The sequence below is a fragment of the Bactrocera tryoni genome, chromosome 4 (assembly GCF_016617805.1).
Source record: "Bactrocera tryoni isolate S06 chromosome 4, CSIRO_BtryS06_freeze2, whole genome shotgun sequence".
NCBI lineage: Eukaryota > Metazoa > Arthropoda > Insecta > Diptera > Tephritidae > Bactrocera > Bactrocera tryoni.
In genome coordinates, this window is record NC_052502.1 from 42067401 (window position 1) to 42095349 (window position 27949).

A 27949-nucleotide genomic window follows, 5' to 3' on the forward strand; every position below is an offset into this window, starting at 1 on the left:
AAGAAGGCGTGGTTGTCAACCGATTTCACCTATATTTTGTACATGTCATCAGGGTGTTAAGAAAATATTATATACCGAATTTCATTGAAATCGGTCTAGTAGTTCCTTAGATATGGTTTTTGGTCCATAAGTGGGCGAGGCCACGCCCATTTTCAATTTTTCAAAAAAGTCTGGGTGCAGCTTCCTTCTGCAATTTCTTCCGTAAAATTTAGTGTTTCTGTCGTTTTTTGTTAGTCCGTTAACGCACTTTTAGTGATTTTCAACATAACCTTTGTATGGGAGGTGGGCGTGGTTAATATTCGATTTCTTCCATTTTTGAACTGTATATGGAAATGCCTGAAGAAAACGACTCTGTAGAGTTTGGTTGGCATAGCTATAGTAGTTTCCGAGATACGTACAAAAAAACTTAGTAGGGCGGGGCCAGGCCCACTTTTCCAAAAAATATTACGTCGAAATATGCCCCTCCCTAATGCGATCTTTTGTGCCAAATTTCACTTTAATATCTTTATTTATGGCTTAGTTATGACACTTTATAGGTTTTCGGTTTCCGCCATTTTGTGGGCGTGGCAGTTGGCCGATTTTGCCCATCTTCGAATTTAACCTTCTTATGGAGCCAAGGAATACGTGTACCAAGTTTCATCATGATATCTCAATTTTTACTCAAGTTACAGCTTGCACGGACGGACGGACGGACGGACAGACCGACGGACGGACGGACAGACAGACATCCGGATTTCAACTCTACTCGTCAGCCTGATAACTTTGGTATATAAAACCCTATATCTGACCTTTTAGTTTTAGGACTTACAAACAACCGTTATGTGAACAAAACTATAATACTCTCCTTAGCAACATTGTTGCGAGAGTATAAAAATATTAAATGCTTTTTTTTAACAATTACTAAAAAACGCTCGAAATTCGGGCCGCTAGCCTAGAATACACTCTTTCCAACCTATTTTAGGTTATGACTAAACGAAGAATGAGAACAATGTAAGCAAATAACTCACAATTGCTCTAAAAGTGGATGTAAAACTCCGATAATAAAGGCGCACCTCGTCATACTGATTTCTGTCAAACATCTCCGCATTAAATATTCACAGTTCTGTATTCGGCGCGATAGTATTCTTAATAACAAATTCCGCCTACAAAGTCGTGTAATTATTACCCTAACTACCAATAAGTTTTTGCTTTATACATTTTGTCTGTATAAACCGACTACTGTATTTTAATTCACATATCTACAATCATTTTCTTGTCAAGCAAAGCAAACTCAAACACACAGCAACTTGTTCGCAGACGACATTTAATGCCTGCGACGTGACAAATCAAATCGACGTCTAAAGGTATGTCAAATTTTTAGCCAAATCGTCAGCCCACAAATTCGGCAGTACCAGCCACAACGACAACATATGGAAATGAGAGAAAAAGCAAGTGAAATTATAATATTTCAAGGAACCAAATATGTTGGAAAAGGAGTTTTGTGGTGGCGTCACTGCAGAACTTGATTTACGACATATATATATATATTTAAATATAATTATGTGTGTTAGTGTCAACCATAATTCATGTCATGAATGGTTGTCGCAAATTTCATAAGTAAATAGAAAATTTAAATTTTGACTATCTACGCACAAAAGGTGCACATTAGTACATGTATTGACATATTAAGCAATAAAATTTGGTATTAATGCATTGTATATGTGTATGTGTACTTAAATTGTTGTCACGAACGTAGCGTTTAAAAGGGTCTAGGCGAGCTTGAAAACCCTTCGGACTTCGCAAAATATTTCAACTTCAAAGCTTGTAAGTGTTGGATATTATGATCCAAACATGCCTCGATTCAGCTCTACTAGAAATAACGATTTAGAGTAATTTTTGTGATTGCAGATAAGTTTATTTCCTGTTCGGTTCCCCTTGTACTCAGATTTCCTTGTTAATTTTTTATTTGTACAAATTTCTAGAAATTACAAACGTCTTATTCTGAGTTATTGGAAAGTTTGTTTTTTCCTTCTTCCATCTTTTCTAGATTCTATACTTATCATCAGAGGCTTTTCTTTACTGCAGATAAGGTTTACATAATTCCATTTGTGTTTTCAAAAGTGTATAATATGCCGTCTCTTAAAATGCAAAATAATATATCATCAAAAAAATTGAAATTGAGTCTATTGAATAGGATCTTCAACAATATATTTCCTACATATGTATATCTACAAAATTTTCAGTCTCTGCCATCATATACATATAACCAAGTTCTAACCAAATTTTATTTTTATTTTTCAATTTGAAGACTCCGTTTTATAGCGTCTTTTTCTTCTCCTGAAAAGTGATGTTACGTTATATTACATTTTAGGTTACGTTATGTGTATATTTCTATTTTTCTTTCTGCTCTCCAATGGTTTACTTCACAGGGATTACTTCAAGGATACGCCCTTGAACGATTTAAGCTTACTTACTAACTGTTCTGCGTTGCCGTGATATATAAATCTATTTTTGCCGCGAAAAGACACACATACACGTGCAGTTGCTATGTACTGCCATGCTTTTGAAATCTGTTTGTGTCACAATACCGTGGAACTGCGATTCGTTTGTGACTTCTCGCTTTCGCCATGGCAGCCATTTGTCACGATTCATCAAACCATTGATCAAATATTTTCGAAATGTGTAGTTATTTTTAGCAACGATTTATTTTGCATATAAAAATTTTCGTAAATAATTTCCACAGGCGCGTTGAGTGCAAAATCAGTGGAGCACAACTCGCTTTTATGGTATTGTATTTGTGAGTATATTCAAAGCGGCATATAGAATTGTACTATTTGTTTAATTAAGCGAAAATTCGTTTTTTCATAAATGCATGAATTACATTTTTGTGTCGATATAACAAACTTAAATGTCACCTTTCGATATATGCATATGTGAATGGCGTACATCAGTCATTGAATCATAAAATCTGAGTTTGCGAAAATTATACTGTATATCCGTATTAGCATGATTTTATACACATAAAAGAGATGGCTCTAAAATTAAGTAGAAAGAATTCAAAACAAAATTCCATTTCATTATTCATTTTCAGTCGCTATTGAGCGCGGCATATGCGGTACCATATTTATGGTAAAATACAGATGTTGTCTTCGGTCGGTATTTGAATTTTCATAGATTGGAACATCGAAACACTTACAGGGAAAGATATGGACCGATTTCGTTCACTGTTGTAACACCATTCGTTGTTTCTCTCGTTTTTTTATAATAATATTCTAATTATGGTTATAAGGAATAAATGTGTATTTCATAAAATGTGTCATCAGTTTACATAATATGGGTGTTTATTGTGGCATCTTTATTATAGTGGTAAAAGAGTAAAATGACATCTTAGGTTAAATGAGCGCTCCGTGGCGATTATAGTCAGTTGTTAATTATAATCCAACGATTCCCCGCGTTCCGCCCAGCCGACGCCAGGGTCGCAACCGCATACGTGGGGAGTTAGCCGAGCCAGGAAAGGCAAGAGAGTTTTTAAGCATTGAGATCTAAAATTGCTGAACTACAGAAACAAAAATTTCAACAGCTAAGGTTTAAAATGCGTTATTAATAATTGTTTTGTTTTTATTTATTGATAATAAATAAATAGTTTTATAAGTTTTAGACGACTAGTGTATGGAGGAAAGCGAAAAGTAAAAAATGTTTTTGTACCGACTCTAACTTGTCAGAATGGATTTAGTAACCAGGGTCCCATACAACAGAGTCATAATGCAATATAGGTTTAATCAAAGTTGTAAAAAGTGTACGGATCTCTAAATTCTTCTTCTTCTAGTCCAGTCAAAATAGACATTCCAGTTTGCATTAATTCCCAACAAGTGGGATTTTTGCGCAGACCTTGGATCCGTCATTGCAAATGACAAGTCAAAAGTCCCCATCGATCCCACTTGTGCGTTGTTCTTTATTCGAGGTCAAAGGTCACAAATTTGAGTTTTTTGCAAGAAAATTACACTGTTATCACTTATCATCAAATTCTTCATAGTCACTCGTTTCTTCCTCTTCACTGTCATCTTCCTCTTGTTCGATTTGTGTCGACTGCTCCAAGAAGGGAGATATATCAGTTACTGAGGGGCGAACATGAGGGGGGGGCGGTTTTGTTGTGTTAAACCCCCCCCAAAGTAATTGAATTTTTAAATAATAGAATTTAATTCTACATAGTCATTTGAAAAATTGTAATTTGTTGTTCTCAAAGCAATCTTTCTGCCGACGATGTGTGAATATGTAAAATAAATGAATACATTAGTCACTAACAGCGTTGCCGTTTTGATACAATTGTATCTTTTTTGATACTTTTTTTCTAAATTTTGTGATTTGATACTTTTTTGTTCACAAACGGCCTATTTTGATACTTTTCTGCTGATAGAATTTAATTTTTTGAAACTATGAAAATGTTAAACTAAAAACAAACCTATTGTATCTGGATAGTATTAAAAAGTTGTGGGAATGTAGGCCAATTAAAAAACCCAGAAAAATATAAACTGGACAGAGACATTTTTTTAATTTGCTTCAAAGTAATGAGCTTGCCTTATAACTATGTGACTGCTGAACTGGATTTTTTTAAATTTAAGGGGAGTTGTGAGTCGAAAATGGACTTCTTTTCAAAATTAGTTCTGAACTGGAAAAGGTTAAAAATCTTTTCTTCAGATTATATTTTCTAACTAAAATTTTGAATATATTTTAAGGAACTGGTTAAATCAAACAAAGAGATCCAAAACTTTTTTAGTGCATCGTTTTTTAAAGATTGGAGCAACAATCCCTATATCTGTCGCTTCGCAGGCTTAAAACACATTTAAGAAATAAAACTGGAGAAGCACGCCTGAACGGAATGGCTCTCTTGAATATCCATAGAGATATAGATGTGACGGAGGAAGAAATTTTAAATGTTATGGCCCAAAATAAAAGAAGATTAGACTTCAATTTGTGAATAAAATAATGAAACATTGTCTTTTTACCTAAACCCCCCCCCAAATTTTTTTCCTGCGTTCGCCACTGATCAGTTATATCCTCATCAATTTCGAAACAATCTTCATCTTTTGCATTTGATTCAATGTTCGTGCAAGATTGGCCTTGACAATTGGTACATACCGATGAGCAATACAATCCAACTTTTCTGCAGCCGCAATTGTTTGTGCAGCCTTTTTTACAATTACAAAAAATTATATTTAGTAATTTCTCTGGAGCAGGTGGCAGTAAAGTCTGGATTGGCTCCAAACTATTATTCATTAATTTCCAGCCCCAATCTTCAGGATTTAGATCATGAAACAAGTGTTGAGAAGCAGAAACAGATGTTGGAGGGAGACAAGATAACTGCACGCTCCTATTGTTACTTGTATTTTTCACGAAACTCAAATATCTATGTATACTTGTCTATCGATTCCATTTTTTTCGAGCTCCAGACAGGTTCCAGGTGAACACGAATTCCATTGGTGAGGATAACATCTGCTGACGAGTTAATATTTGTAAATACTTTTGCGGTATCAGTCAAGTTTTCACGTTCTGTCGTCGAAAATTGCGATAAAAGCGCTGAATTGGTCGAAAGAGACCGGCATAGTAGCAGCTGTAGCATCGGTCAAGAGCTGGGCATGAGTCATTAAAAATTCATTTCAATTTCAATAAAAAAAAAATTAATAAAAATACCGTGTTTGAACTTGAGCTCTCCCAGGTTTTAAAAAGTAAATGATCTTAACACTTAACAAATCTACATCTTCTCCAGCAACGATAGTTGGATTGGTGCGACTGAATTGTTCAATTGCGGTTTCAATAATGAGAACATCAGCGTCATTTTGAGCTTGTTTCACAGCAATATTGGCAGTTGCAAATTCTTCACATAACATTTAATCAAACATTTATTGTGAGTATTAGCAAAAAACTGCTGTTGGTTTGTCGGAACAGTCATTGATCGATCAAAAACGATATTCGGCGATGAAGATGTTTGTTTAGCTCGACGACGTTGTTCTGCAGCTTTGATATTTTTTGTATAATCAGTGTTAAATATTATAGTAACGTTGTGACCAAAGTGTCTACGAACATACTGAAGATATTTGTCCAAAATATCCTCAAATGTGTTCTCTTGATCCCACACAACACGATGTAACAGGTATCCTCCATCGATGATGTAGGTAGCATTTGCACTTTCGATATCAATGTTCACACATTCAAAGCAATCATAAATGACTGACTTCGGTGTCTTACACATTCCAATTGCATCAAAGGACGATAAAGGGTAAGGGGCTAATTTGTACTCGAAGAATTTTTCAAGCTCATCTTCAAATGTCTTCGTAATACTCATGCGTTGAAATAATAATACAGGATCTATTGGGACCTTCTCATCATGAATCTTCATGGTACTGTTCACAGATACTCATAGATGCAATACCCACTTTACGAGCATTATGACAATTGATTTTATCATCTTAGACGACTCCATTGGCAATGGACATGATTTTGTTCAATTCAGGATGCTTCTGTACCGCATAATGGAATTATGGACGGACGATGACTCACTCAGAATTGTATATTTTGGAGCAAATAAAACTATGTTCTGATTTTTCTGTTTTTGTTCAAATGGTTAACCCGATGATGCATACTGCCCACTAGGATGCTTCAAAAAACTTTTTTTTTCATTTTTTTTTAAACTCTTACCCTCTCAAATGTTAGTGACTGACAAACAAAAAGTTCTCCCTCAAGCCAGGCGCTGTAGCTTAACTCTGAGAGGTCGCTATTTTTTTATTAGGTTCCCATACATTTAACATAGGAATTTTCGTTTTTTCATTCAAACTAAAATTTCACCAACTAATTTTCGTTTCTCAAAACTAACCACCACATATTCATAAAGTTGGCTTTTCAAACTTTAAAAATTTCCGCAACAAAATTTATATTCTCAGAAATATTTTTATTTATATTGAAAAAATTCTAAATTTCAAATCACCATGTTTAATCGCCTAACTGAGATAATCAAACTTTGTTCGTGTTCCTTGTGAGAAAAGTGAGGACTACTTACTAGATGGGATGGGGTAATCGGATCGCTACCACGGGAAGCAGTACCAATGCGAACCGCAAAAAATTTTGAGAAAATGGACCTAGCTCCGGACTCTAAGAGGTTTAATGTACATAACATCTAAACCACTTAAGGTACATTATCCAAATTCGATCACGACAATATACTTAAGCACCTCAACTGTAACAATGGACGAAATCGGGTGAAACTTTGGTCGAATAGTGTGCTTACAGTACGCCTCATGACCAACAATTTTCCAAATCAGAACAAAGCTATTCAAGTCCCCAGATACCAAATATTGGTATTTTTTAGTATACACCACATATCGGCAAATGGGTAAGTTATCTTGACAAAGTTGATGGAGCGTCTTTTCTAATAAATCTTTGTGCCTAAAATGGATACAATCGGATGTAAACTTGCCCTAGACTCCATATAACTTACAAACCATATGCACCTGAAGGCAAGTTGAACGAGTATGAAATTTTCGGTTACAAACGAACTTGGCCCTTCTTTATTTGTGTGTCTTTTTTTCTGGAAATTAGATTCATCGTGGGTACAACCGGATTGCCTCCATTTGTTTGGGTGTATGGTTTTATTTGAGAGAGAGCCGTTCTATGGCAATTTTTGGGTTTTTGTCAAGTGGTAAACCATAGCGTGTTTTATTTGATCAGCACATTAAGCTATTAGCTTATTACTACTGTGATTAAATTGAAAGGTGAATTTTGTTCATTTCATCTCCTTCAAAGTAATCCCCTCCCGCTGCAATACACTTATGTCCACGATATCAAAGTCCAGTCATCATAGCACTTGGAAAAGTCATCTGTCGTGATGGCCATAAGAGCCTTCTCGATTCAGCTTTTATATCCGCAATTGAGTCAAAACGGTGTTCTCGGAGTGGTCAAGTGAATTTGCTGAATAGCCAGAAGTTACATGAAGGTAAATCAGACGAATGCGGTGGTTCGGCACGATATTAGTTGAAAATGTGAAATGATCACGAATAACGAATGCAGTATGAGATGGTGTATTATCGCACTTTTTGTTCAATAAATTCAGAGATAGTAAAAATGGAAGAATTCACTTTCAGAGCCTTATAAAACGTTGCGTATCTTAAATACTAATGAGTATTCTGACGCCAAAAATTAACACAGATGTCACTAACAGTACTGCCAACTTACAGAAAAAAAAGTTTACCGATTCGAAAAACTTGCGAAGTATAAATTAAAAATTCACCTTTTAATTTGATCACAGTGTTATGTATATAAATGAACAGGATGACGAGATGAGTTGAATTCCGTGTGACTGTATTTCTGTCTGTCTGTCCGTCCGTGCAAGCGTTAACTTAAGTAAAAATTTTGGTATCTTAATAAAACTTGGTACACGTGTCGGCTGCCGCCAAGTTAATATACCCTTCCCAGGTGCATTTCTTTTAGTAACTATGTGTTCAGTTTATATGTTAGCTATATGCTATAGTTAACCGATCTGAATAATTTCTTCGGAGATTACATTGTTGCCTTAGAAAATAATCTATACCAAATTTGGTGAAGATGCATTGTCAAATGTGAAAGTTTTCCATACAAGAACTTGATTCCGATCGTTCAGTTTGTATAGCAGCTATATGTTATAGTGGTCCGATATCGGCAGTTCCGATATCTTATAAACTGAGGGACTAGTTCGTATAAATACAGACAGACGGACATGGCTAAATCGACTCAGCTCAACATACTGATCATTTATATATATTTCATAGGGTCTCTGACGCTTCCTTCTGGGTGTTACAAACTTCGTGACAAACTTAATATACCCTGTTCAGGGTATAATGAAGACAAATTATGTACATTAATTTTCAGTTTATTGTATTCTAGACTTCAAATTAATAATATTATATGTACTAATATTCCTTACACAAATTAAAAAATTTAAACTAGCTTTTTATTCATCTCAGACATTTTGAAATAAATTACATATCAGCTGACTGTTCTTACCCGCATTGCCAACACAGTTCACAGTTTAAGCGAAAATACGAAATAAGCTAATGGCGTAAGAGTATATATGTACATATAGCATTGGAGTAAGTGTATGTATGGGGCTATTTATAAGTTTATATCCCACAGTGTATTTAGTATGTGCGCGGTCCTTTGTTGTGCCCAAACCACAGATTGCCACTGTTTCTGCTGTTTCTCTTCGTGTTATTACCGAATTTCACCTTTTCACTCCGCTCTGAATGCCCGTTAACCATAAATGATGTGGCTTTAAGCCATTGCGCAACCGCTTTCACGCACAATGCATAAAAGACGATTTGCGAGCTATGCGGACGAGGGCTTCAACCACGCATTGCTGGCCTCGACACGCACATGCATCCCGAATGAGTTTGGGAAAGAAATGAAATTGCAGCCATTTCCATTCCATTTACACGTGTTGCTCGTTTGCTAACTATCGGTGCGGCTTCGCCTCCACATGCATGCATGTACGTATAGTTTTAAGCTGAAAAGCCGTCGTATGCCCGGACGATTTTTCGCAGGCTTTTGTATCAAAACGTATATTCGTCTGTGTGCGAGTCTAAAATCGCATAAATGTTGCTATTTGAAAATTTTTTTGCTATTGGTCTAAGCCGAACGAGTCAATTAAACAGCACTACTTGACGTTTTAATTTGTCTGTATTTAACAGAAAGTAGTGGACCGCCTACCGCTTGCCGCCACATGACAAAATGTCTGCGAGACCCATTGACAGCGGCACAGGAGCACAATGAAATTGGAGTTCATCAGGAGTACGCCAAACAGGCGCAAAGCAACATTATGCGATTCACAAGAATACAAAGCGGAAGAAGGAAGAGGTGGCAAACAGTTGGTTTTGCAAGTTGCGCAAGAATTGTTTGCTTCGCTTGCCTTTGCCGATTAAATCGATCGGGTCCTAACAGCCGGCCGCAGTGTGCATACACTACTTGTATTTTTTCACATTAGGGTGGGTCCATATAGAAGAAGTAAATTCTTCCGCTGAGAAATTATGCGTGCTTTTCTAAAAATATGTCAATATTAAAAATCAATAAATAAGAACGGTTGAGTAATTTGTTATTTGATGCTTTCGTTAAACATTTAAGATTGTCTCCAGTCAGTCTTAAAAATTGAGGAGCAAAGCACATGCTTTCGAAACATATTTGAAAACTAAAAGTGTCGTTAGGTTTAATGCGAATTTATATAATTGGTAGTTTTTAAGTATGTTCTAAATTGTTATGGCGAACACTCACTCAAGCCATTCTGAAATTCACTGGAAAGATTGCAAAAGAGGTAATGTTTTCTATTACATACATACTTGTATGTGGAAAACTATGAATAATTTGCTATTTTAAGTTCAATATATATTTATATATGTACATATACATATAACTTTTTAAACCTGCAAATAGTGAATGTTATGCACATAAACAGTTACGTTAGAGTTGCAGGCAGCACAAGTAAAACCACATGCAAATTCTGCGAAACAGTGGCAGCTGGTGCATCAATTTCAAGTGCACAAACACATGTACGATAAATGTGGTTGGCAGATGTATACTTATCTTAGAGATGCACATACATATTTGCGGTTAAATACATTAGTCCTGATCTAACAAATCCTGAACTACAGTAGGTCCATATAGCAACTACTCCAACTTTTTCTGAAAGAGTTCATATCATTTTCAAATAATTTTTTTTTTTAATATACAAATATAATATACCTAAAAATTCCAAAAAAAATTTTGACTAAAAATATTGATATACTATACCACATATTTTTAATTTCCTTTCGGTGGTTTGAGAATATATGACTTTTTCCGATTCTTGCTTTTCTCGTAAAAGCGGAAAATCAATATTTTCGACTAAAAATTTTTTGAAATATTGACTGTGATGTTAAATTTGCCACGAAGTTTATTAGACTGAGAAGCAAGTGTTTGAGATCGTATGAAATATATACCATATACTCGTGGTTATATAAATAATCAGCGTGACAAGCTGAGTTATTTTAGCCATTTTCGGCGTCTGTTCGTCTGTCTGTATGTACCCCAACTGGTCCTTCTGTCTTTGAGATATCGATATGAAACTTTGCACATAACATTTTTTCCCAAACAAGTTGCTCATTTGTCGGAATAATCGATATGAGACTACTATATCACATTGCTGCTTCCCAAACTGAACGATCGAATACAAGTGATTGTACAAAAAAACTTTTTCATTGGACGAGATAGCTTCAAGAAATTTATAATGGCTTATTATTCAGGCAGCGATACAATCGCCGAAAGAACTATGCAGATCGCACTACTATATAAATTGATTGACCAAAATCAATATAAAGACATTTTCAACCTCTTTTGATATACGGATATTAGGTTGTCAAAAAAGTCTTGCGGTATTTTCGCTAGTTGGCGCTGAAAGCGCGTAGTTCTAGTTTTATTCGTCGCATCGGGTCCTGCTATACCTTTTTGGAAAGCTCATTTCACGCGCTAACACGTGTTTGATTGACTGTCGTTTGTTTTAAGTCGTTCGTGAGTTATAGCGTCGCAAACATGGAGCAAAATAAAGAGAAAATTCGGCATATTTTACAGTACTACTACGATAAAGGCAAAAATGCGTCTCAAGCCGCCAATAAAATTTGTGCAGTTTATGGACCCGATTCAGTTTCCATTTCCACCGCACAACGATGGTTTCAACGTTTTCGTTCTGGTGTAGAGGTGATCGAAGATGTGCCACGCTCCCGAGGGCCTGTCGTCGAAAATTGCGATAAAATCGCTGAATTGGTCGAAAGAGACCGGCATATTAGCAGCCGTATGTAGCATCGGTCAAGAGCTGGGCATGAGTCATCAAAAATTCATTTCAATTTCAATAAAAAAAACAAAATTCAATAAAAATACCGCAAGACTTTTTTGGCAACCCATTATGTAAGAAATGCACCTTCGGAATTTTCTATATCCTCGTATCGTCCACAAATCCCTCTATTTTCAAATTAATTCTGTTCCCATTTCTTTTGCGTGCGCACTAACTTGTGTAAGCATGAATCAAACTTATATCCTTTGTATACAGTTACATATGTCCGGCTTTATAGCTTGCGAATCGCCATTACCACATCCACCAAATGGAATTACGTAAATCTGTGCACATGCAGACGCTTTTATATCACCAATTAGAATCGCCTTACTGTACGCACTTAATGACACGTCACAAACTTTTATTGAAACTATAACGGCACACGTTTGCGATTTTCTCTTTATACCCACTATCTCATTTTGTGTGGGCAGATTCTACTAGCAAAGAAGACATATACAAATACTCTTACGAAATTACTGTGCAAAACTATTGCACATGGTCCAATTTCACGACATTGGAGTACTCTACACAATGGTTCTCTTTAGGGCTGTAACGGAATAATTCAAGCCTTCACACTAGACCACAACGTTCGAATTACTGCTCGATTTTAAATGGACTGTAAAATGTACTAAAGTGAAAAAATTCACTTTAAAAAGGGCTGTACGAGACACCAAAAAAACCCTCGAGATATTTTTCTCAAATACTGCTGATAATTAATGGGGAGTATTTATTCACAGTTGGGATAAAAAGCGCTTAAAAGAACTTTTCGGACTACGGGAAAAACGAAATAGTCGCTAGGACCAAACTTGGTAAATACGTCAGTATTTAACGTGATTCCTTGAATTCGTCCGTCGCATCATAAGCTGAGCGTTGTCTTGATAAAAGGGAAACGCAATCAAGCTTTTCATTTAAGTAACTCCTAAAACTAGCTTTACGGCCAGTCAAAACGATTTTAGAAATTGTCGCTATATTTTCTATCATTACTCCCCTTTTGGGCTTCCTGAATGGGGTCATCAGATATGACGTGACACTTACCCAGCCATTGTTTTGTATCAATAATTTTTTTCTTTTTCGCAACCAATATTTGAAACAAAAAAGGGAAAATATTTGAGGTCGATGAGTTGAGAGATATTAGATGAAAATTTACGAAAACTTCAGAGTATTCCAGTTAGGGATTTACTCTCACAATATCTTTCCTCTCAACACATGTAGTATGTGGTTCTGCCCTAGTACATGGCCATGCTGATTCGACCACATGTACTCTATGAATTGTGGTTTACCTCGGATTACTTTCTAATTTATGTTGCAGACATGAATTTATTCCCATTTTTTGCTGGGTAAAACTAGCAAACAAGTATCGTACATTCACCAACTAGCTGTTGCTTTAACAACACATTTAGCAAGTTGCAAATCTGTGTCGTTTATTTTGGGGACATGAAAAACATAGCAGCCACATTGATTAACATTTTCGCATAAGAATGAAAGCATAAATAAGTCTTACATATCGGTTTATGATGTATGTGCGTATGTGGCAAACAAATCGTTTATTGACACACCGGATATGACCCCAAATCACTGAATTACGAAACGGATGTGAATATGAAATGTTATAACATGGACAGAAGTACATACCGAGGAACATCTGATAAAGAATCGAAGCAACCCAACAGTTGCTTGTAAGAAAAACAAGCAAAACGTTAACTTCAGCTGCATCGAAGCTAATATATATACCCTTCACAGGTGCATTTCTTTTAGTAACTATGTGTTTAAGTAATTCTAAAGACCTAACCGGCCAGTGGTTTTCATCCGAAGGAAAACATTTTACTAGTTTGCTAGAAACATTAAGCTTATTTAATAAAAAAAATGGATATGTTAGATGTTTATAGTTATTTAAAATTTTAAGAAGATTTATTATTAACATAAACTTAATGGAAAGTAATGTGGAATATTAATTAGTTCCGTTACACCTACAAACCATATTACATTGCGGAGAAAATTGGTTCGCTGTTTAATGCAAAAAGTAATTCATGTCAAATTTTGTGATGATATTTAGTCAAAGTTGCCCATATATGAACTTGATTTTGATTTATCAGTTTGTATGGCAGTCCGACTTCAACAATTCTTTGAAGATTAAAGCGATATCTTGGGCAATAATTCATGCTAATTTTGATTTTTCAGTTTGTATGGTTTTGGCCGACCTGCAAAATTTCTTCAACTATTGTAGCGTTGCCTTAGAGAATAAACCACGAGGAATTTGCAGAATATATCTCGTTAATTGAAAAAGTCTCCAACGCAAGCATTTGACTCCAATCGTTCAGTTTGTATAGAAGCTATATGCTATAGTAATCCGATGTGAGCAAATTCTTCGGAGGTCACATTATTTCTATGAACAATAACTCATACCAAATTTCATGAAGATACCAGGTCAAATGCGAAAGTTTTCCATGCAAGCCTTTGATTCCGATCGTTCAGTTTGTATGGCAGCTATATGTTATAGTGGTCCGATATCGGCAGTTCCGACACAGTCCAACAGTTCCAACAGTCATAACTTTGATATCCAGTAGCGTAGCTACAACTTCGGGCGCCCGGGGCCAAAGTTGCTCTGCCGGCCCCTTTTATCTACCTACCTACAAGTTTCATGAGATGGTTCGAACAAAAGTGAATTTTTACAAAATATCTTCGATATTAAGTATATAAAATTTAGGAACTAGAAGCCACGCAAATTCTGAAGTTACAGAATTCAGACAATACGGTTTTTGAGGAAATTGACAGTAAATTTACAAGACATCTTATTAAAAGCCATAGAAAAAACCCATTTTCTATAATTTGTACACTTTTGACACAATTTGCAGGAATTTTTGCCCGAATTGGAGTTTTTAAATACCATTTTTGAAAATTTGGAGAAATAAAAGTGAGAGTGACACGTCGCGACGACAGAGTAAAAATAAAAATTGTAATTTTTTTGTCACTCCTATGTCGCAATGTGTCGCTCTCACAGTTTGCCCTATGCTTCAACTGTGACATATCCGTTGGTTTCTCAAAAAATGTTCGGTTAAAGAAACTATGGAATTTTAATTACATTACTTTAAATTACCATGATATGATATGTGATTATGCAGCGATCAAAGCTAGAAAAGTGCATCTTTAAGTTCTATCACTATATTTAAGAAAGATATAAGCCAAAATATATAAGTCAAATTCAAAGACTGAAGAGTATTCGAGTAAAAATTATTATATTTTTCATTGTTATTCAGATAATTACATTGTGAGTGTACAACTCTTTATTTTTTATAATAAATTTTGTAAAAAAAATTTTGAAGTATTTTTCTGAATACTAAAAAACAGCGAAGATCGTTTTGCCGCCCTCAAGACGTTGCGCCCGGGGCGACGGCCCCTTTCTGAGTATTTGGTGACATCACTGTTTCCGTGTAGTATGTGCGAATTACTTTTGAAACGAAAGCTAAATTTCCATTGAGTAAGAAAGGACATTTTGTAGACTGTTTTTCTAGATATCTCCACGTTTGAATTTTAATAAAATCTTAAAACGTTCCACCAATATTTCGCATATTTTCGGTAAGGAACCTGACCACGTAAAGACTACATGCGGGAAAAATGTACGTAGGACCCTAATCATGATTTTTTCTGAATACTAAAAAACAGCGAAGATCGTTTTGCCGCCCTCAAGACGTTGCGCCCGGGGCGACGGCCCCTTTCTGAGTATTTGGTGACATCACTGTTTCCGTGTAGTATGTGCGAATTACTTTTGAAACGAAAGCTAAATTTCCATTGAGTAAGAAAGGACATTTTGTAGACTATTTTTCTAGATATCTCCACGTTTGAATTTTAATAAAATCTTAAAACGTTCCACCAATATTTCGCATATTTTCGGTAAGGAACCTGACCACGTAAAGACTACATGCGGGAAAAATGTACGTAGGACCCTAATCATGACTGGAAATCTAATTTTTTATTACTACCAAGCTGATAATTATCAAAATATTAGATATGCAGTTATCTGAGAAACAAGAGTACACTCAATATTTTCATGAATAAGATTGTAATCTGGGCTCTTGACGCTTCAAAATTTGTTAAGATATTCATGGCAATGAAAAAAAATTCTTTTGTAGAACTGTGTTTTGAAAGTTTAATTTTTTAGTCCAAAGGTTAGTGTAGAAATAAGATTCAATAATTAATAGCTCAGTATGTAAAACATTGTTTAAATTTGTTAATAAACGAGATATAACTTTACTGTCATATAAACTAGATTAAATATGGTTCTCTGTGATTGCTTATTTACCACTTGCTGACTTCACGTTAAATATTCCGTCTGTCTTGGGTGGGAGATATGCGAATAGTTTGCTAGTAATTATATATTTAATAAACCTTACAAAATTAACATAACAAAATTTAACATTAAAGTGGAAAAGCTTATGTGTACAGTATATGAAATTGGAAAAGTTCTGTTAAGTCCTCACTAATGGAATAAAATATTGATCGAGTTCAGGGACTATTTGGATGCAAACTTTCACCTACAACTAGCAACCTATGAATAATATAATATGTAAGCGTAAATGCAAGGAAAAAAGTAATCACATACATATATACAAATGAAGAATAAACTTAACTTCGGCCAAAAAGAAGCTTTAATACCCTTCACAGTTGTATTTCTTATAGCATAAAAGAGACTGAAAATGTCTCCATTTTTATTTTGATCGATCAGTTTCTATGGCAGCTTTATATATACTTTTAATACAAGGATTTCAGTTTGATCGAACATTTTGTATAACCCACTATACTACACTTATAGCGGTTCCATATAAATTATTCCAACACATGAATTCTTTAATAGCTTCCTGAGGAGAAAAGGATTGGAGCAAACGTCCTGAAACTGAGCGTAGTTTTGGTAGGCAGAGCGTAGTAAAGGCAGACAGATGGCCATGGCTAAATCGACTTAGCTCAGCTGATCATTTATACATATTCTTTGTAGGGTCTTCTGGTTGTTACAAACTTTATTACGTACTTAACACACCCTGTTCAGGGTATAAAATTAAATACTGTGTATATTAGCGAACAAGAAAATCGCATGGGCGAAAAAGCAATTAAATATGTCAAATGGCAATCAAAGTTGAGAAACTCTGCTGGTAAATCGTAACAATTTGAAATCGTTTATATTTATTTTCGAATTTGTTTTGTTGTTGTTTTCTTTTTTGCTATTTGACATAACGAAAATTAATGATGAAAAAGTTTGACCACTGTTGTGACATGAAATATGTTTGCGCGGACATTGCTTCCCAAGCATCCTGGCCAGCCGATCATTAACACTCACTTGCCGCATTCACAAGCTTACGTGCATGAGTATTGATATACATATATTCTTATGCAAAGATATACACATATCATTACTTACACCCAAGTACCACAATGTGTTTCTACAATTATGTACATGCACCATATGAATGTCTGTATTAAAACATGTTGAGCATATGGATTTGAAATGATTTATGATTTTCTGAATACAGCCAAAGACTTGAGCTCTGCGCACATTTAGCCATATATGCAGAATAGTATTTAAGTTTCGTTCAGGATTTTCAAGGTTTTAACAACAATAAACAAGTTACCCTTATCCTCAAAAAATATGAACACATAATATAACATAAACTAAGTTCAAGTGCAAGAATAGCTGCATTCGGAAAATTGTAGATATATTGAGTTTGAGCAATATGCTGCGAAAGTATAGTCTAACAGGTAAGAAAGGGCTAAGTTCGGGTGCAATTGAAAATTTTATACCCTTGCAACTTGTAGGAATCAAAGCCAGGGAAATACCTTACGATGTGAAACGTCAACCAGCGGATCGGAAACTAAGCAATTTTATATATGCATACACCCCATGTATAACTAATACACTGGCCTACATATATGTATATACGGCATAAGATTTATTACAAAACTCAAACTCATTATGCATAGTCATTATACAAAATCAGCCGGATATTTGAAAATCCTGGTAATGGTTATGTGGGTGCTAGGTCAAGTCTCCGCCCAATTTTATCCATTTTAGGCAAAATGATATACTGTTATAAGTAAAATACGTTCTGAAATTTTCATTGAGATAACACAAATATTGGCCGATATATCCAGCATAAGGTCACCAGGAAGTTCGAAAATCTTTATATTAGGTATATTCGGGCTCAGGGGAGTATTGACCCGATTCTACCCATTTTGGATACACAGAATAATTATTGCAGGAAAAGGATTCTGTCTGAATTTTACCTCGGCCCCTATAAAGCCTTGGCATATTATTTCGGCTGCAAATTTTTACGTTTCTGGCGTATTTACTATAGTTATTGATTTATCGCGCTTTTAGTAGTTTTGAACAGTGTCGTTATATAGGGAGTGGGCGGGGTTTTCATCCGTTTTCACACTATCGGTAGAAGTTATTTCAGTATTAGAGTTGGGCGAATTTGGTTGTTGTAGCTTTAGTGGTTTAGGAGATTTGCATATTAAACTTATTAGGAGGCAGGGCCATGCCCACTTTTTTAAAATTTTTTATCCACAGTTGCCCCTTGCTACTGCGATTCCCTGTTGCGATTCAGTGTTTTTAAATATAAAAGGTAATCCTATTATAAGCTTAAATTTGAATGTCGATTACAATTTTGTGATTTCTACTTTTAAGTGCAAATGCCAAAATAGTTTCACAAGACACTAAGCAATACTATACTTTTATTAAGTTATAAAGTAGTTTTTTACTTGGGTTATTTGCTTCTTTAGCTGTTTTCGACTAGTTTGAGGGAAATATAAAAACAATTTTTTAAATGAAATCATGGAATCCGGAAGCCATCTTGCCGATAATACTTCTTTAAATGTTTCCAATTAAACTTCTGCTGATAGTCATAGGAAAAAGTCCTGATTGCTCTTTAGGGCAGTACACCATATCTGAAGGGGATTCCCGATTGCTATTTAAAGCTACTGAGGGCTGAGTAAACATATGCACAATCTCCTTTGTCCTTCTGATTAATGTATCTTTAAAAACAAAAGTTCAATCTTTCTACGCTTGTAGTGCTATTAATTGTATTACTCTGAGGCTAAATGTTAAATTCAGATTATTACCTAAGCACCAATTCTCTAATGCGTTTTCCAAATCGGCTTAAATTTTAAAGGAATGGTAAGGAGTTAAAAAGTCTTATTTCTAAGTGACCTTCGAGACGAACCTTTGGCAAAATGAGTTCTCCAAAAACATATTCACACATTTGCTCTTATTGCGGTTGCTATTACTGTTACAAATATTAGCCATGTTTTTGGCAATGGTTATTTGTATGCGCCCTTTTGACTCCGTTTATGGATTTAGGTAGACTGCTGTGTGGGTTGTGACCACAAAAAAAAGTCATTGATTCTAAGCCCATCAACAATACCTTTTTTTAACATATGAGACAATTTGATGTCATGAAGGTGACCTGTTTTCTGTCAAATATAAATTAAGTAGGGTTATGCTTTCGCCAAACTTTATATTTTTTTATGACACTTGCTCAATGAGTGTGTATGTTTAATAATATGTCTAATTGGTACAAATAATTTGTTTTAATTTTTTAATTTTCGATTTGTTATCAATTAATTATGACATTTCTAACAAAAAGTTAATTTAGGAGGAAATATTTAATGATTCTGCAGAGTTCCTTTGAACTAAATATGTACATTTCATTCACTTAAATTCAACATTTCCAAAACAGTTAAGTCGGTTACTTAACTTTACTTAAAATATATCAAAGATATTAATTAAATTAATTTTTTTTAGCATATTTAGACTAATTATCATTTATGGAAAATATAAAGATACATAATTGAAAATATGGAATGAAAAACTGCTGCACAGCAGCAAAATTCTTGTTCTTATTTTTTTTTAGGTTGGAAGTACTGTCAGTCACATTTACGTCAAATTTCAAGTCAAAATATTTATTAGTGTTTGAGATACGTGTCGTTTTGTGAGCTGCTAAAAGTGAGTTTTTCGTTTTTTGCGATGTCGAAATTTGTTGAGCAAAGAATTTGCATTAAATTTTGTTTACGGAATCAATTTTCTGCTGCGGATACGTTGAGGATGGTGCAGAAAGCCTTTGGTGATGAGGCTATGTCTAAAAAAAATGTTTACAAGTGGTATACTGAGTTCCAAGCCGGCCGTGAACGTGTCGAAGACGAAGAGCGTCCAGGGCGACCATCAAACTCAACCGACGAAGCTCACGTTCAACACATCAAAGAATTCGATTAACAATTAGAGACCTTGCTGATGAAGTTGGCATATCGAAAGGCTCAGCCAATACCATTTTGAAGGATATTTTGGGCATCAAGCGCGTCGAATCTCGACAAAAGACCGCTCCGGGGACACCGTTTTTATACGATAGAGGAGATTCAAGCCGCAGCGAAGACGGAACTGAAGGCCATCCCGGAAAGTGACTACAACCAGTGTTTCGAAGATTGGAAAATCCGTTGACGTACGTGCATTGCATCGTGAGGGGATAACTTTGAAGGGGATGAAATTGATTTGGAAGAATAAATAAAGAATTTTCAAAATAAATACAATGTCCCTTATTTTTTGGGCACAGTAGTACATATGTATACAGCTCAGCACGCCACAACAAATGTTGCTCATACCTTTGTGTTCTTGAGCACTAAAAACACCCATTCGAGACAAAACGAGTATGTGCGCCGCCAGCAAATTGTGGCTTCTGAGTTTGCATTTAGTCAATTATTAATATTGAACAGGTACATTTTTACACCTCTTTGGACCACTTCTACTATCAAAAGATATTAAAAGTTACCATTAGCTTTTATAAACTATCGGTTTGCCATTTTGCTGCTCGCAACCTTACGCGCTAATCTGTTGTCAAAAAAATAAAGTACATGTAAAAGAGTTATTGAACTATTTGAAGGACGAACTCTGTGAGAAACGTCCACATTGAAGAAGAAGAAAGTGCTGTTTCACCCATGCAATGAACCGTATCACAAATCAGTGAAAACCATGGAAAAAATCCCTGAATTGGGCTTCGAAACGCTTCCGCATCCATCATATTCTTCAGATCTGGCGCCCAGCGACTATTTTCTCCTCACAGATCTCCAAAATATTTTCGCTGGGGAGAAATTTTCGTCGAATGAAGAGATGATCGCCGAGACTGAGGCTTATTTGCAAGGGATAAATCGTACTACAGCAAAAAAAGTGAGAACGTTTTCCGTACAAGCCCTTGATTCCTATCGTCCGGTTTGTATGGCAGCTATATGCTATAGTGAGCCGATCTGAACAATTTCTTTCGATATTACATTATTTCTATGAGCAATAACTCATACCAAATTTGAAGATACATCGTCAAATGAGGAAGTTTCCCATGCATGCAATTGATCATTCAGTTTGTATGGCAGCTACATATATGCTATACTTTACCGATCTAAACAATTTCCCCGCAGATTACATTGTTGCCTACGAAAATAATCTTTACCAAATTTCTTGAATATATTTTGTCAAATGCAAAAGTTTTCCATATCAACACTAGATTCTGATCGTTCAGTTTGTATGGCAGCTATATGCTACAGTAAGCCGATCTGAACAATTTCTTTGTATATTACATTATTATCTTCGAAAATAACCTGTGCCAACTTTTGTGAAGATACAAATGTCAAATGTGAAAGTTTTCCATACAAGAACTCGATTCCGATCGTTCAGTTTGTATGGCAGCTATATGTTATAGTGACCCGATACCGGCAGTTCCGACAAATGAGCAGCTTCTTGAAGAGAAAATGACGTTTGCAAAATTTCAAAACGATATCTTCGTCTTCGTCTAGTCTGTATATATAAGACAGATGGACAGACGGATATGGCTAAATCGTCTCAGCTTAACATACTGATAATTTATATATATGTATATACTTTATAGGGTCGCTGACGCTTAATTCTGTGTGTTACAAACTTCGTGGCAAACTTTATATTCCCCTATTGAGGGTATAAGACTGGTTTCGAAAAGGCCCTCCAACCTCTATTAATAAGTATATCACCCTTGAAAGGAACTATGTTAAATACAAAAGATTCCAAAAAATATATGTTTTATTAGTGCTACATTCTACATTCTACTTTCTCCGCTAAGAAAGAATCGTATCACTATTGCGCATGCGTCAGCAGTTATGTTTGCGCAGGGAGGCAACACAAATGCTCTCCGTTTGCTTGATCCTCTGGAAGGGTTTGTTCTATTCGCTACTATACAATGCTTGGTCACTCAAAGACAGCTTAAGTTAATTACGAATTTTTTAGTTAATATCAATAAGCGGTACATCACCGCAACCTCTAATACTGGCGTGAATTTACAAGGAGTCAAATAAAAAGTTAGCACACTACGCTCTTGACTCTTACATTCCTATTGAATACTATTACTAATTTTTAGATAAATCCATTATGGAACCTTAATGAACATCGAAAACCAAGTCAGCTTGCCAAGTAAGTTGAAATCTCGCTCTTTGCGACAAAAGTAACACTCTTTATAATTTTGAAGCTATTTCCAGTATTATTCTAAAGCCACAATCGCTAGTACCTGGCTTCATGAATTAACTGTGTGTAAGTTTAGATCCTTTATGTTTATGCATAGAAAATATAATGACAGTTTTATATTTTAATTTCGCTTAGTGTTAATGCAACATTCTACAGACTTTGCTAACCCACGGCTGATAATGTATCACAGATCCTGGAGTCCTTGTTGAACTGCCCTTAATTGTGCTGGGGCATATTTATTCATAATGATAAACAGAGTCATATGAGCATATAATTGTAAATACACAGTAAATCCTAATAACGAAAACATTACCAGCAAAAGTTGTTTTTACAAAAAAATGCAAAAAAAAAAACTAAAAGAAAATGAACAAAAACAGCTGCGGCCGCATTTAAAATTCAAATTAACCTCGTGTGGCAATTATATATGTGTCTATGTATATATGCATGTGAGTGTCTGATGTTTGCAAGCTTTACGAGTGTGTGTGTGTAGTCTTTCTCGAGCAATGTAAACGAGTGGACAACTGAATGGCTTGCCTGACAACCGGCCACATATCGCCCCACTCTCAGCGTGGGGTCGCTGAAAGTTTTCGCACGCACGCTAAGCTCTACATATTTCGCTTTGCCACGCGCATCGCACACGGCAGCACTTGGCACATTTTTCGACGCGTCATGCTGTCAGCTGAATTATTTAAATTTTTACGAGCATGTTGTATATTTTCGTATTTTTATTTGTTTTCTAGATATTCGTATATTGCTAGCGCCAAGCTCTGCTTTTTCCTACGATTAACAGTCAACACGACCTGATTACGTGCGTGAGTACCCTTAAACGCGCCTCTGTTTTAAAGTGCCACTGCGGCTTACGTAATACGTAGAAAACAAACATAGTCCGGCGTGTTGCCATCCATACGGTTCTAATTGAATTTAATAAAGTATTCAGTTCCCGCAACAATTTTGGGAAATGATTTAATGTGGACCGACCATGTAGTCGGACGAAATGAAAAGCAACCAAAGCATATTAAAATGTCCACCAGGACAATGCCACAGAGCATGAGACTTTCCAGCATTTCAAAGGGCGTTCGTGCGAGTAAGAACTGCATGTGTGTACTTACAAACTCATACACACCCAGCACGCACTTGCTAGTGGAATGGTTCTTTGGATACCAAAAACTATGCAAACACATCCTTGGGGAATTTGGCGCCTTGTTTAAAGCAGACTCGTACTTTAAATTCTTTAGCGATAATTTTAATTGCCTAAACTGTATGTGCGCTTAAAATACTGGCATCTTATGTAAGTATGTAAATACATACTATAATCGATACAATAAGGTCTGAATATAACATCATCCAAATGGTCTCCACGACCTCTTTTGCAGGAAAGAATTCGATGAACACAATCTTCGAGTACTTTTTCCACTAAATCAAGTTGTAAATCATAAATAGCATGTTCAATGTGGTCTGATTTATTGCTAAGACCAGTGACTTCAAATAACCCCACCATTCAATGTCACAATTTTTTGGAATAACATAATCTTCAAACTTTTCTCCCAACAATTTGGTTCTAGTGTATGTATGCTGCGTGGCACGTAGCCCCATCTTGTAGAAATCAGATGTTGTCAAGATCAACTTCTTTCAAATGCGGTCATACAAAATTGGTTATCATCGTTCTATATCGCTCTTCTCTCCATTAACAAAACGGTGTCACAAACTTTATTTCGAAAGAAGTACGGCCAGATGATTCCACCAGACCAAAACTGTTATACCAAACTGCCAATTAAGGTGAAGCGTGGACGGGTCCTCAGCCGCACTTTTCTGGGATTAAAAACGAAAAGCAAAATTTTCCGCAAATGTCGAGAATTTAGCTCAAAAAGTGACATTTTCAGTTGAGAATATGTTTGGGATGCAAACAGATTTCTACAAATATTTTGTTGGGTTAATGTTGACACAAATGTCCAAGATCGATATAAAACTATTTAATCGATTTAATCGACCAGTGCTTGACCCCAGAGTCATCTATCTATATCTATTGGAAAACGGCGGAAGCAAAGTAGACATACATACTTACGAGGTATGATAATTAAGTAATGAGACTGATTCCATAAAAACCGTATATTTGAAAATTATTCTACAACCTGCCAACCCCTTCAAAATAGTCCCCTTGGGCAGCTATACAGCGATTCCAGCGCGTTTTCCATGCTTCGTAACATTTTTGGAACGCTTTACCCTCGTCGCGGCCGCCTGGATGTCCGTAATCGACTCAAAATGAGTTCCTTTGACCACCGATTTTGTTTTAGGAAACAATAAAAAAGTCACGGGGTGAAATATCGGGTGAATAAGGCGGCTGTTGCAACACGGCGATCCCTTTAGATGCCAAATACTGGGACACGCTGAGGACGGTGTGGCACGGCGCGTTGTCGTGATGAAGGATCCAGTTATGAGCGATGTCTGGGCGCACCCTGTTGACTCCTTTTCGCAATCTTTCGAGTACTTGGCAATAGTAGACTTGATTCACAGTTTTCCCCGGTGGAACGAATTCTTTGTGGACGATTCCACGGCTATCACAAAAAGCAATAATCATCGTTTTCACCTTCGACTTGCTCATGCGAGCTTTTTTCGGCCGGGGGGCGCCCAGAGACAACCATTGTGAGCTTTGGCGTTTGGTTTCCGGTTCGTATTGGAAAAACCAGCTCTCATTGCCTGTAATAACTCGATCAAGCAGCGTGGGATCGTTTCCACTTGTTCCAAACAGTCTTCTGCGACGGTCATTCGATGCTACTTTTGTTCCTTCCTTTCGTTTTTCCATTTTCGTGATGAGCACGTCTACTCAACTTGACGCAGCAGGCGAACTAAATAAGCTAGATCGATGGTACATATATCAATGGAGAGGGGAGGGATGCCGAAAAAAGAGAAAGGGAATTTCAAGGTCACAGGTTTTCCACAAACGCGGCAATAAAATCAGTCTCATTACTTAATTGTCAAACCTCGTATATGTGTTTATGTATAATATATGTATGTATAACGTAAAAAAATTCTTGAAACTTAGGTAACACCAAAGGAGTTGTCGATTAGGGTCAGCTTGAACAAGGTCAATATCTACAGCGCTACATTTAGGTCGATTGTTTCGTTTAGGAACATTTTACGGAATTCGTTTTATGTTAAGGAAATCCCGACATTTTAAGCTAAAACAAATATATATATTTGACAACCAAATTATGGTACCGTTAGCTATTTTCGTGCCTTTTTAAATGTTGAATTATTTAACGATCAATGTCATGTACCCAAGTCCTTACTTTCACTCTCCTCCTTCCTTATGTAATAAGACTTGAAACTAGCTAAGATTCGCTGGTCCAGTGGCTGAAGTGTGATTGGGACATCCAGGAGCATTCTCGATTAGAAGTAGGAATTTTCTAATTATTTGTAAAGAGGATATTCACGCACCTCAGGTTAAAATATTTCCCAAATCAGTCTTTAAAAACTGAATCAATTTCCAAGCCTTCATGTTCGCAACCCAATTTACTAGCAGATTTTGTATGTCAAGATCTATAAAGTTTTTAAATTGGTGTTTTGTTGCTACCTAGAAAATTTTTGACTATCCACACAAAATTTTGTCCAGGTTCAATCGTAACCTTGATATAATCTGTGTATTTTATTTATTATTATTAATTATTTGAGTTTATCAAAAATTCTACATTTCAACTTTTCCCTATTAAGCTTCTACAAATGATTTTGAAACAATATCCTTTCACGCCTATGAGGAAAAAATTTTGCCGATAATGTTGCACACACTCATTCTTTTCTACTTGTAGAATGTTTCTGGCAATTTAACGACGTTACCATGAAATATTTTGAAACGCATGGGAAAACTTTTTTTAAGTTAAACAGGATATTTTATAGTATATTTTATTAAATCTTAAAACCTTTCGCATATACATATACTGTAAGAAATCGGGGAGTAAGGATTGCTTAACCCTAAACATGACAGGAAAATTAAATTATTTTACTAACAAGCCGATAAATAATCAAAATATAAAATATGCACTATATGCAATAATCAAAAAAAAGGCATATTGAATACCATCATGAAGAAATCAGGCCAACAACAATTTTTTTTTTTTTTTTTACCTCTATTATCGTCATAAATACGCCTAAAACATGCAAAACAACTTATCTCAAAACTTGATGCTTGAGACATTTATTACCAACCAACGGCTTTAATATTTTCCCTCCAGATGCATTGGAGCATAATAACAGCATAATACATAGCAACGCGAGACGGTACTTTGTCACCTTACAATCTTTGATGGTTTTGGCGAGTTTCGCGGTATACTTGTATGTAGGTATGACTTGGAATTTTTTAAAACAAAAGCCGTTTTTTTTGCATTAAAAACTTGTCCTTAGAAGCAACCACCCAACGAAACAGCTACAAATAAGCCTGGAAGGAATTTGCTGCTGCTTCTTCATTTGCTGATGCGCCTTCTCCACGAAATTTGACATAATGGAAGGAGTTCCGTTTAAAAAAATGCTTTAATCGACCATTGCTAGAGCAAAAATTCATTTTTCATGTTTTCCAGATGAAACTTGCTCTTCACTTTTTTTGATAGAATTGTTGAGCTTTCGCTTTGAGATTTGTGGTATCTACTGGAATTCTGTTGTGCGCGTGGTTTGCAAGCCACAACACAAGTGAGAGTTCTGATTTTATCATCACAATGTTTCAGATGTTAAATGCCTTGGTGAAGCTGCCGGCAATGCTGAATGAAACCACTTTACATATTGCACTTTCGTTTTTCTTTATAGTACGCGCAATTGCTCCACTGCATTTTCTCCTTTTTGCAATGCTTGACATTTTACTCTCGCTTTGAAATTATCCAAAATTTTTACTTCTTTACTCAAACTTATTTTCGCACTTTTAGGCGGCATAACTTGTGCTCTTTTGACGTTTGTTTTCTTGAACTTAGATATCTTGATGAAACTTGGTACACGTGTTCGTTGGTACCATAGGGAGATCAGTATTGTAGATTAGAATCGGACCAATGTCACACCCATAAAATTACGGAAATCGGAAACATATGAAATATCATAACTAAGCCACATATTTACTAACAAAGCTTTAATTGAGCACAGAGAATCGAACTAAAAAGTGACATCTGAGGTTTGAAAAGTTTTAAAAAGTGACCCATGATCCGGGCCTATTAGTTTCAATGTACAAATCTTACAAACCAGTAAAGTCATGTCAACCAAATATTCGCGATAACTCACTAAATCTATACGTGAGAGCCATTTTATTTCTAGTATTCTATTATACAGACGGGCCTCGTAGAAACCCCATATCTCAGGTCTAATCTCGAATAATATTAGTATTATTTGGTGTATCTTTTCACATACTTGTATAGCTCAAAGTTTTTAGATCTCGATACCTCTTTACTTTCATGAATTGACACAAAAAATGAATTCCATATCAACATTCATCAAGAATTGCCACACTCGAGTAAGCTGATTAAAATTCTGACCGACAACCAGTCAGAGGACTGCCGATTATACTCAGATGTATAATGGTAACCATTGTAACATTGGTT

The 27949-nt window shown here is 35.7% G+C and overlaps 1 protein-coding gene across 7 annotated transcripts in view; it reads left to right on the top strand.

The window, feature by feature from the left end:
• LOC120773776 overlaps positions 1-27949 on the top strand; it is a 179904-nt gene that overhangs the window by 106877 nt on the left and 45078 nt on the right. The window lies entirely within an intron of this gene.